The sequence below is a fragment of the Carcharhinus amblyrhynchos genome, chromosome 33 (assembly GCF_965287045.1).
Source record: "Carcharhinus amblyrhynchos chromosome 33, sCarAmb.v2.hapA, whole genome shotgun sequence".
In the NCBI taxonomy this organism is placed as follows: domain Eukaryota; kingdom Metazoa; phylum Chordata; class Chondrichthyes; order Carcharhiniformes; family Carcharhinidae; genus Carcharhinus; species Carcharhinus amblyrhynchos.
Genome location: NC_137356.1, coordinates 6,878,655 through 6,891,053, shown reverse-complemented (window position 1 = coordinate 6,891,053; position 12,399 = coordinate 6,878,655). Strand labels below are relative to the sequence as shown.

Below are 12,399 nucleotides of genomic sequence, written 5' to 3'. Positions count from 1 at the left end.
GGTTTGGAAATTAAAATACAAAAAATGTTTAAAGGGACTGTAATCGATAGTAGCGCTGGTGAAACGAACACACTCCCTCACAGATACAAATTTACACCCCGTTAATATCATATAACAAGATATAGATGGAGCAAAAAAATTGAAACTTTCAAAGTGTCTTAAGACTGATACATTTAAACAATCTCCTTTCTGCATTGCCATTTAGATGACAATTAATTTATTTTTCCCATTGGAATTATTTCCACTAGCGCACAGTAAGCAGGAGAACTTAATACAGAGGGACTGTTGGATATTTAAGGACCCCTACGCTTCTACAGCCCGGAGTTTTCTTACCTCTCTCTGTATCAGCTGGAGACCGTGTCTCGCTCTCTCCTCCCCACCCGGATCTGTACAGAGGGAAGGTGTGACTGGTTTCGCAGCAGGCAGTACCAATCAACTCCCCACATCATCCACCCAAAAACACACACATCAGCCACTCACAGAACTATCGATAGAGCAACACAACCTCCACCCCCTCTCTTTCTTTCTTTGACCACACTTTTGGGTCACCAGTCCTCAATATCCCCCAATGTGGCTCAAGGTGGCACAGTGGTTAGCACTGCTGCCTCACAGCGCCAGAGAGATGGGTTTGTACATTCTCCCCATGTCTGTGTGGGTTTCCTCCGGCTGCTCCGGTTTCTTCTCACAGTCTGAAAGACATGCTGGTTAGGGTGCATTGGCCGCGCTAAGTTCTCCCTCAGTGTACCCAAACAGGCACCGGACTGTGGCGACTAGGGGAATTTCACAGTAACTTCATTGCAGTGTTAACGTAAACCTACTTGTGACGCTAATAAATAAACTTAGCCCTTGATACTGTTTCGTTAATTTTATTTATTAGTGTCACAAGTAGGTTTACATTAACATTGCAAAGGAAATTTGGAATGTCAACTATGACTCTCACCAACTGTTACAGATGCACCATAGAAAGGATCCTTTCTGGTTGTATCACAGCTTGGTATGGGCTCCTGCTCTGCCCAAGACCACAAGGAACTACAAAGGGTCATGAATGTAGCCCAGTCCATCACACAAGCCAGCCTCCCATCCATTGACTCTGTCTACACTTCCAAGTGCCAGAATATGGCAATTAGGGGATTATCACAGTAGCTTTATTTGCAGTGTTAATGTAAGCCTACTTGTGACACTAGTAAATAAACTTAATGTTAAAACTTAAGAAATATGTGCTGGTCAGGATGCAGTGGTCATGCTAAATTCTCCCTCAGTGTACCCGAACAGCCGTCAGAGTGTGGCGACCAGGGGATTTTCACAGTAACTTCATTGCAGTGTTAATGCAAGCCTACTTATGACTAATAAATAAACTTTAAAAATTGAACACACAATTTCTTTAATTTGTGAGTCCAGATGCAGAAACACTGTAGCTGGGAAGTAACCAGTCATCACGCTGACACCCAATTGCATTGATATAGCACCTTTAGAGCAAGAAGATGGTACCAGATCCTTCATGGCAGTATTTGATCCTGTGTATTTATTAGTGTCACAAGTAGGCTTACATTAACACCGCAGTGAAGTTGCTTTGAAGTTATTCCCACAGGGAGAATGTGCAGACTCCGCACAGATAGTGACCCAAGCTGGGAATTGAACCCAAGTCCCTGGTGCTGTGAGGCAGCAGTGCTAACCATTGTGCCACCATTCACCCTCAATGAGCAGGAGCAACAAGACATAGAAGGGGGTGAAGTGGAACCATCGATACTTTTTAATGTCTGTGGTTCTAAGGGTGGAGGCCTGAATCCTACCTAATTTTGATTTGATTTATTATTGTTACATTTTCCCCACCAGTGGGGAAAAAAAAGCCCCACTTTCTAAGCTCTGTGTTATAGAAGATAGAGGGTGGTGATGGAGGAAAAATTTTCAGACTGGAGGCCAGTTACCAGTGGTGTACCACAGGGGTCAGTGCTGGGTCCTCTGCTATTTTTATCAATGACTTGGAGGAGGGGGCTGAAGGGTGGGTTAGTAAAGTTGCTGATGACACCAAGATTGGTGGAGTGGTGGATCAGGAGGAGGGCTCTTGTAGGCTTCAAAGGGACATTGATAGGATGCAGAACTGGGCCAAAAAGTGGCAGATGGAGTTTAACCCTGATAAGTGTGAGATTCATTTTGGTAGGACAAAATTGAATGCAGATTACAGGGTCAACGGCAGGGTTCTGAGGAATGTGGTGGAACAGAGAACTTGGGGTTCATATCCACAGATCTCTGAAGGTTGCCACTCAAGTGGTTAGAGCCGTGAAGAAGGCTTATAGTGTGTTAGCGTTTATTAGCAGGTGGTTTGAGTTTAAGAGCCATGGGGTTATGCTATACAGGACCTTGGTGAGACCACATTTGGAATATTGTGTGCCGTTCTGGTCACTATAAGAAGGATGTGGAAGCATTGGAGGAAGTGCAGAGAAGATTTACCAGGATGCTGCCTGGTTTTGAGGGTATGTCTTATGAAGAAAGGTTGAGGGAGCTGGGGTTTTTCTCTTTAGAGCGGAGGAGGATGAGGACGTGAGGTCACTTAATAGAAGTTTATAAGATGATGAGGGGGATAGATAGAGTGGATGTTCAGAGACTATTTCCAAGGGCGGATGTAACTGTTACTAGGGGGCATAACTATAAAATTCACGGTGGGAGATATAGGACGGATGTCCGAGGTAGGTTCTTTACTCAGAGAGTGGTTGGAGTGTGGAATGCACTGCCTGCTGTGATAGTGGAGTCGGACACTTTAGGAACTTTCAAGTAGTTATTGGATAGGCACATGGAGCACACCAGAATGATAGAGAGCGGGATAGCTTGATCTTGGGTTTGGACATAGCTCAGTACAACATCGAGGGCCGAAGGGCCTGTACTGTGCTGTACTGTTCTAAGTTCTGTGTATTGGGATACAGTGAAAAGTATTGTTTCTTGCGCGCTGTACAGGCAAAGCATACCATTTACAGAGAAGGAAAGGACAGAGTGCAGAATGTAGTGTTACAGTCATAGCTAAGGATGGAGCAAAAGATCCATTCAAAAGTCTGACAGCAGCAGGGAAGAAGCTGTTCTTGAGTCGGTTGGTACGTGACCTCGGACCTTTGTGTCTTTTTCCCAACGGAAGAAGTTGGAAGAGAGAATGTCCGGGTCCTTGATTATGCTGGCTGCTTTGCCGAGGCAGCGGGAAGTGTAGACAGAGTCAATGGATGGGAGGCTGGTTTGTGATAGACTAGGCTATGTTCACAACCCCTTTGTAGTTTCTTGCAGTTTTGGGCAGAGCAGGAGCCCATACCAAGCTGTGATACAACCAGAAAGAATGCTTTCTATGACGCATCTGTAAAAGTTGATGAGAGTCATAGCGGACGTGCCAAATTTCCTTAATCCTCTGAGAAAGTAGAGGCATTGGTGGGCTTTCTTAACTATATAGTTATAGTTAATTTGATTTGATTTATTATTGTCATATGCATTAACATACAGTGAAAAGTATTGTTCTTGTGCGCTAGACAGACAAAACATACTGTTCATAGAGAAGAACTGTAACTAAATATAAAACTAATTCAGCAGGCACTTGGAAAAGGTTGTCTCCTACACAATCAAAGCTTCATGGACTCCCATTTCTTGTGACCCGTGAAGTCCGTGGACTGTGCGTCCCACAGGTTGTTTTAGGCTGCAATCTCTCTTCAGTGTTACAATTCTATTTGCACTTCAGCCACACACGTTCCTCATCTACGGGCACCCAGTGCAGGGGGTGGGGGGCAGGGAAAGCGGAGGACCTCCTTGTGAACCTACTCCTGGACCGGGCCAAGCTCATCATTAACAGATCCAGGCATGAGCGTGACCTGACACTCTGCCCCTCTACCACATTCACGACCGATTGTCCCTGGAGAGGGAACAGGCGTTGCCCACGGGCACCATCGAGAATTTTCGTACCCTTTGGGCACCACACAGTCTGGATTTATCGACCGCTTTAATCACATTTGAATTTGTTGTCTGAAATTTCAAAGAACAAAGAAAACTACAGCACAGGAACAGGCCATTCGGCCCTCCAAGCCTGTACTGACCATGCTGAACTAAGCCTCCCCCCCTACCCTTCCGGGCACCATATCCCTCTACTCCCATCCTATTAATCTAAGGTTTTTTTACACAGAGAGTAGTTGCTGCCAGGGAGAGGTAGTGGAAACAGATACGATAGTGACTTTTAAGGGGATCTGGACAAACCCATGATTAGGATGGGAATAGAGGGGTATGGTCCCCGGAATGGTAGGATTTTAGTTCAGTCGGGTAGCATGGTCGGTGCGGGCTCGGAGGGCCAAAGGGTCTGTTCCTGTGCTGTAATTTTCTTTGTTCTTAGTTCTATTCTCAGTGTTCCAATCTCAGAAGTCCCTACAGCAACTTCCCAGCCTTTTGGCTAAGATCAAGATGAACTAAATTAAGATTAATTTGTTGTCTGAAGTTTCAAGGAACAAAAGTCATTATTGTATCTGCTTCCACTACCTCCCTCGGCAGTGAGTTCCAGGCTCCCATCACCCTCTGTGTTAAAAACTTGCCTCGTACATCTCCTTTAAATTTTACCCCTTACACCTTGAAACTATTATTTCATTTGTATTTTTGCTGAAGACAGTGTCCCTTTAAGCAGCTGCCTTTTTTTTACTTTGTTCCTCAGTTTGTTTAATTTAATTGGTTTTTTTTCAACAAAAGGGTTGGAATAGGTTGCCCTGTGTACCTGGGGACCAGGTGTGGTGTGAGCTATTTGCAATGGAAAGCAGCCCTCGCCTCTGCACAGAGAGTGCATCATTCCTGCTCCGTCTCAGGTGTGTCTGCAGACACGGCTCCTCCTCCACCACTCCCTCAAACTCTGCTGGCTTCACAGACCCAGGGAGAACAGCCTAAAATTGTAAGGAGCGGGGAGAGGAGGAGGAGAGGGGTTGGGGCTGCTGGGATGGAGAGAGAGGGTAGTGGAGCAGGAGGGATGGAGGGAGGGGGAAGTGGGATGGGAGGGATGGAGAGAGGGGGAAGTGGGGCAGGAGGAATGGAGGGAGGAGGAAATGGGGAGGGAGGGGGGAGGAAGTGGGGAAGGAAGAAGGGAGGTGGAAGTGGGGAGGAGGAAATGGAGGAGGAGGTTTGGTGGGAGGGAAGGAGGGGGAAGTGGGCAGGAGGGATGGAGGGTGGGAGAGAGGGAAGTGGGGAGAGAGGGAAGTGGGGAGCGAGGGGGAGGCAGGGAGGGAGGGAAGGGGAAATGGGATAGGTGGGAAGGAGGGAGTGGGAATCTCACAGCTGATATTGAAGATGGTTTTTAGGAAGTTCCTTTGTCTGTCCTTTCATTGCGGTCAGTGTGACATCGCTGAAACTCTTTCTCCATATTTTTAAAAATTACTCCAGGTTTAACTTCATGGGGATTTGGCCCTGTTCGGAACGGCTCCCAGTCTCCCTGACAATCAACACTCTCCACAGGATGCCCACTACTATACAAATCTGTCATAGACTCCTGCCTTAGAAAGGTTACAGCATAGAAGGAGGCCATTCAGCCCATCAGGGCTGGAAGAACCTCACTCCGACACTGGGTCCATCACTCGAGCTCCAAAGAAGACACATACCGGACTCGAAACGTGAACTCTGTGTTTTTCTCTCTCTCTCTCTCTCTCGCCACAGATCTGCTAAGTTATTCCACCACTTAATGTCCAAGGATGAATGATGTGCAGGTTTGGCAAATGGGTGGGGCTATGGGCATTGGCAGTATTTTGCTTCAATGATATCAATCACCTCAGGGGTGGATGGGTTACAGAGACCCTCGCACACAATCCCCCAACCACCTCTAACACCGCTGCTGCCCCTGGATAATGTTAACCCCAGTTCAGCTTCCATAAGTTTGGTTTTCCGTCCTTTGCAGAAGATTGCCCCCTAGTGTCCCAAGATGTGCAGGTTAGGTGGATTGGCCATGCTAAATTGCCCCTTAGTGTCCAAAGATGCGCAGGTTAGCTGGATTGGCCATGCTAAATTGCCCCTTAGTGTCCAAAGATGCGCAGGTTAGCTGGATTGGCCATGCTAAATTGCCCCTTAGTGTCCAATGATGCGCAGGTTAGCTGGATTGGCCATGCTAAATTGCCCCTTAGTGTCCAATGATGCGCAGGTTAGTTGGATTGGCCATGCTAAATTGCCCCTTAGTGTCCAATGATGCGCAGGTTAGCTGGATTGGCCATGCTAAATTGCCCCTTAGTGTCCAATGATGCGCAGGTTAGTTGGATTGGCCATGTTAAATTGCCCCTTAGTGTCCAATGATGTGCAGGTTAGTTGGATTGGCCATGCTAAATCGTCCCATGGTATCCAAAGATCTGCAGGTTGGGGGATTAGTGAGGTAGATATGTAGGGTTGAGAAGATAAGGCCTGAATGGGATGCTCTTTCGGAAAGTTGGTGCAGACTCGATGGGCTGAATGGTCTTCTTCTGCACTGTAGGAATTCTATGAGCCCTGACTAATTAAATAACTCAAAAGGCTGGCATAGGCACAGTGGGCCGAATGGCCTCCTATTCTGTAAACTTCAAAGTTCCACGCTGGACTCGAAACGTTAGCTGTTTCTCTCTCCACAGATGCTACCAGACTCGCCGAGCTTTCCCAGGATTTTCTGTCTGTGTTTCTAATCTCTCAGCATCCAGAGTTTTGCTTTGATGAAATTATAAAGAGGTTTTCAACATAGTTTTTTCGTGAAGGCAACAGAGCTGCAAAGGATACAACATTCCTCAGTATAAAATTGGAGTGAGCAGTTGCCTGTGTGAGTCACCACTGCTCAGAGTCGCTGACTGCAGTGAAGTGAGTTGCCTTGAAAAAGCAACCACACCATCTACTGAGTAAAAATGGGATTTCAATTATAGAATCATAGAATCCCTACCGTGCAGAAGGAGGCCATTAGACCCATTGAGCCCTATCCCTATAACCCCCTGCATTTACCCTAACTAGTCCCCCTGACACTATGGGGCAATTTCGCATGGCCAGTCCACCTAACCCTAACTGGGGTGGCACGGTGGCACAGTAGTTAGCACTGCTGCCTCACAGCGCCAGGAACCCGGGTTCGGTTCCCGGCTTGGGTCACTGTCTGTGTAGAGTTTGCACGTTGTCCCCGTGTCTGCGTGGGTTTCCTCCGGGTGCTCCGGTTTCCTCCCACAGTCACAAAGATGTGTGGGTTGGGTGGATTGGCCGTGCTAAATTGTCACTTAGTGTCACGGGGATTAACAGGGTAAATACGTGGGGTCAAGGGGTTAGGGCTTGGGTGGGATTGTGGTCGGTGCAGACTCAATGGGCTGAATGGCCTCCTTCTGCACTGTATGGATTCTATGGAACCCACACATCTTTGGACACTTTGGGGCAATCCTCTGCAAAAGATGGAAAATCAAGCTTACGGAAGCTGAACTGGGGTTAACGTTCGGAGGAGGCAGGAGAGGTGTTGGGGGATTGTGTGTGAGGGTCTCTGTAACCCATCCATCCCTTATGTGATGGATAGAATTGAGGCAAAATACTGCCAATGCCCATAGCCCCACGCATTCACCATGGCTCATTCACCTAACCTGCACATCACACATCCTTGGACACTCCGCAGTGGAATAACTCAGCAGACTACATTGTCCATGCTAAATTCTCCCAAACAGGTGCCTGAGTGCGGTGACTGGGGGATTTTCATTGCAGTGTTAATGTAAATAGGATCCTTTCTGGTTGTATCACAGCTTGGTATGGCTCCTGCCCTGTCCAAGGCTGCAAAAACTACAAAAACTCATGAATGAAGCCCAATCCATCACTCAGACCAGCCTCCCATCCAATGATTCTATCTACACTTCCCGCTGCCTCAGAAAAGCAGCCGGCAAAGTCAAGGTCTCCACATACACCGGACATACTCTTTCCCACCTTCTTCCGTCGGAAAAAAGATACAAAAGTCTGAGGACACGTACCAACTGACTCTTGAACTCATCCCTGCTGATTTTTGATTGAACCTACCTCGCATTAAGTTGATCTTTCTTTACACCCTGTCTATGACTGTAACACCACATTCTGCACTCTCTCCTTCCCTTCTCTATGTATGGTAAGCACTGTCTGCATAGTGCAAGAAACAATTTTCATGTGTATTAATATATGTGACAATAATAAATCAAATCAAATCAAAATTTGTCTGAGAGATCTTTTCAATAGATAGCTGGGTCAACAGGATAAGTATCTGGAGTGCTTGTTTTAAGCTGAGCTAATGTGTTTACTTAGGTTTGCTCTAGGGTTTCAGAGTCAAGTTTTGATTATATTGATTGTCATGGTTGATCTGTGACTTCTGGCCCATATTTCAGCCGGTCTTTCTTTAGTTCAACTCCTGATTGTAATGAATGTTTTTAACATTTTGTTTCTACATACTCCTCTTCCAAAGCAAAACTCTTCAGTTGTCAGGACAGAGACCGGCTCCATCTCGCTGATATGTATGTCATGCTGGCCAATAGATCCTCTCTGGGAGCTCAGCAATTAGTAACAGAAAGAGACCACTCAGCCCTTCGAGCCTGCTCCGCCTTTCAATTAGATCATGGCTGATCTCTTCCTGTCCGAACAAGGATTTCCTCTCTCCGCCAGCGAACCCCTGGGTCAGCTGACTATCTTTAACAATCTGTAGCATCTAGCATCTAACGCTCATCTACACTTTGTGACATTAAGAGAATGGGTATAGTGCAGAAGGAGGCCCTTCAGCCCAGTGAGTCTGTGCTGGTTCCCTGTACGAGCAATTTAGCTAGATCTGTTCCCTCTTCTGTAGCCCTCCAATTTTCTTCCTTCAAGAGGTTATCCAATTCCCTCCTGAATGTCTTGATATATCTTCCCCTCCACCACACTCTCAGACAGTGCATTCCAAATCCTAACCACTCACTATGTGAATCTGTCTCCACCACACTCTCAGACAGTGCATTCCAAATCCTAACCACGCACTATGTGAATCTGTCTCCACCACACTCTCAGACAGTGCATTCCAAATCCTAACCACGCACTATGTGAATCTGTCTCCACCACACTCTCAGACAGTACATTCCAGATCCTAACCACTCACTGTGTGAATCTGTCTCCACCACACTCTCAGACAGTACATCCCAGATCCTAACCACTCGCTGTGTGAATCTGTCTCCACCACACTCTCAGACAGTACATCCCAGATCCTAACCACTCGCTGTGTGAATCTGTCTTCACCGCACTCTCAGACAGTACATCCCAGATCCTAACCACTCGCTGTGTGAATCTGTCTCCACCACATTCTGAGACAGTACATCCCAGATCCTAACCACGCGCTGTGTGAATCTGTCTCCACCACACTCTCAGACAGTACATCCCAGATCCTAACCACTCGCTGTGTGAATCTGTCTTCACCGCACTCTCAGACAGTACATCCCAGATCCTAACCACTCGCTAAGTAGAAATGTTTTTCCTCTCATCACCTTTGGTTATTTTCTAATTATTTTAAATCAGTGTCCCCAGTTTTTCCCTGTCTACCCTGTCCAGACCCCTCATGGTTTTGAAATAACTCTATTCAATGACCTCTCAACTTTGTTCAATCCTCCAAGAGATCCATGTGAATGGAGTCCTCCTACAACAGATTGATTCTGTGGATGAAAGGGTCGATGTACACGGACAGATTAAACAGTTTGGGCTTGTACTCGCTGGAGTGTAGAGGGATGGGAGGGGATCTGATCGAGGTATTTAGAATACTATAAAATAAATGTAGACCAAAGGTTGGCACAGTAGTTAGCATTGCCGCCTCACAGCTCCAGGGACCCGGGTTCAATTCCTGGCTTGGGCCACTGTCTGTGCGGAGTCTGTACATTCTCCCCATGTCTGTGTGGGTTTCCTCCGGGTGCTCCGGTTTCCTCCCAGAGATGTACAGGTCAGGTTGATTGGCCATGCTAACTTGTCCCTTAGTGTGTCAGGGTGTGTATGTTAGAGGGATAGTCAGGTAAGAGTATGGGGTTTCGGGTATAGGGCCTGGGTGGGATTGTGGTTGGTGCAGACTCGATGGGCTGAACTGTAGGATTCTCTGATCCACACGAGCGGAGTCCCTCTGTTGTGGAGCCATTCTCACTCTCACACACTCATTCACTTACCCGTGGGCACCAGGGCAGATATTTCATCAACTGGATTTAAAACCCACGGCCAAACTCTTCATGGGGGCCGAGCGGTGTGAGGCACTGGATTTAGGCTGTGGATGCATGGGTTCGAATCCCACTGCAGCCAGCATTTCAGATGTGGCATCTTATGGCCACAATGTGCACAGGGGTACAGCGGAATGTCACCCAACTCATTTGAGGAACTCGTGCGGATACAACAGGCAGCATTTTACAGCCTCGCTCGTCCCGAAACTGTAGAATCCCGCCCGAGGTCAACAAACCTCCACCTCTCGCCCACTCCAATTTCCGTGGTGGGCGGGACAGTAAAATTCCGGCAAACGGGCCAAATGGCCTCCTTCTGCGCCGTAACAATCTCGAAAGGAAACCAAACCACAGAGATTCAAAGACACAAAAAAACCCCTTTCCTTCAGGGTAACGCAATTCACCTTAACCACAGGCTCAATGCAATCATTATTTCCTTTATTTTTATGCGTCAGGCTTCACACAATTCCAATGTTAAATCTACAGCCCTGCATAAAGTATTGGAAGGCAGTAGGAACACACGGTGTACATTCACAGGAAGGGAGTAGAGATTACACCAAAGGCTCTCCCATATCAAAAGCACTCTCCAAAAACAAATCATGCCCACTTATAAAAGTCTCAGGGTCATACCCTCACCCTGCTGCGTAGGAATGTAAGCAATAACTCAACTGGCTGAGACACATGGAATGCAAAGCGTTTGGAGACTCCAATTTACCCTGTGTTCAGATTATCTCCCTCCTCCCCTGAAAAGTTCAGATTTACCCAGGTGGGCGCCACTAAGAGGCAGAGAGAGAGACACAATGAAATCTTCTGCACAAAACAGGTGAATCACGCTCTGAGTCTTCTTTTAATTCATTTGTGGGACATGGGCATCGCTGACTGGCCAGCATTTATTGATGTGGAGATGCCGGCGTTGGACTGGGGTAAACACAGTAAGAAGTCTCACAACACCAGGTTAAAGTCCAACAGGTTTATTTGGTAGCAAAAGCCACTAGCTTTCAGAGCGTTGCTCCTTCATCAATCGTGTTCAAATACAGGGCATATAAAGACACAAACTCCATTTACAAAATAATGGTTAGAATGCGAATCTTTACAGGTAATTGGGAGCAGCACTCCGAAAGCTAGTGGCTTTTGCTACCAAATTAACCTGTTGGACTTTAACCTGGTGTTGTGAGACTTCTTACAGCATTTATTGCCCATCCCTAGTTGCCCTTGGAGGGCAGTAACCACATTGCACACAGGCCAGACCAGGTAAGGACAGCAGATTTCCTTCCCTAAAGAACATTAGTGAAGCAGATGGGCTTTTCCAACAATCAACAATGGTCATCAGTAGATTCTTAATTCCAGATATTTTTCACTGAATTTAAAACTCCTCCATTTGCCGTGGTGGGATTCGAACCCCGGCCCCCAGAACATTCGCTGAGTTTCTGGATTAGCAATCTAGCGATATTACCACTAGGCCAATGCCTCCCCTATGTTCCTTAATCCTAGCCTCCCCAGTCAACCACATTGCTGTGGCTCTGGAGTTACATGTAGGCCAGACCGGGTAAGGACGGCAGATTTCATTCCCTAAAGGGACATCAGTGAACCAGATGGGTTTTTCCGACAATGGTTTCATGGTCATCAGTGGATTCTTAATTCTAGATTGTTTCTTATTGAATTCAAATTCCACCATCTGCCACGGCGGGATTCGAACCCGGGTCCCCAGAACATTAACTGAGTTTCTGGATTAACAATCTAGCAATATTACCACAGGCCAATGCCTCCCCATATGCCCCTTAGTCCTAGACTTCCCAGGCCTTTACTTACCCCATCAGTCCCCTACGATATCCTGAAAGCTTTGATCAAACAACCCTTCAAATTTCTGTTTTCCAACCATTAGACACATCCTGCCAATTGGTTATCCACCTGTTATCTATGAAGAAGTTTATTGCTTCGGGTAAGTGACAGAGGTGACACGTCACAACACAAATCATTTTCTCCAGTGAAGGAAATTGAAGTTTTCCCCTTCACAACTACACTGCCTCTTCTATATCCAAAACTTAATTCGAATTCTACCATTCGAATCCAGGTCCCCCAAAACATTAGCTGAGTTTCTGGATTAATAGTCTAGTGATAAATCCACTAGGCCATCACAACACATTTTACATTGGTGCAGAGTAGGGAGAGGTTTGACAAACATGTTCTTATGTTCTTATGTTTAATAGGTTGGGCTTTGGTGTCATTATGGAAAATTAATCCCATCCCTTCA

General features: G+C 46.6%; 1 protein-coding gene across 2 annotated transcripts in view; it reads right to left on the bottom strand.

The window, feature by feature from the left end:
- Window positions 1–12,399, bottom strand: part of rab3da (RAB3D, member RAS oncogene family, a) — a 63,515-nt gene that overhangs the window by 41,362 nt on the left and 9,754 nt on the right. The window contains exon 1 of one of the 2 annotated variants that reach the window (XM_080216666.1): window positions 334–395. The exons of the other annotated variant lie outside the window; for it this stretch is intronic. The gene's annotated coding sequence lies outside the window, so the exon portion shown is untranslated. Of the gene's footprint in view, window positions 1–333; window positions 396–12,399 lie in introns of those variants that run through there. 2 annotated transcript variants of the gene reach the window in all.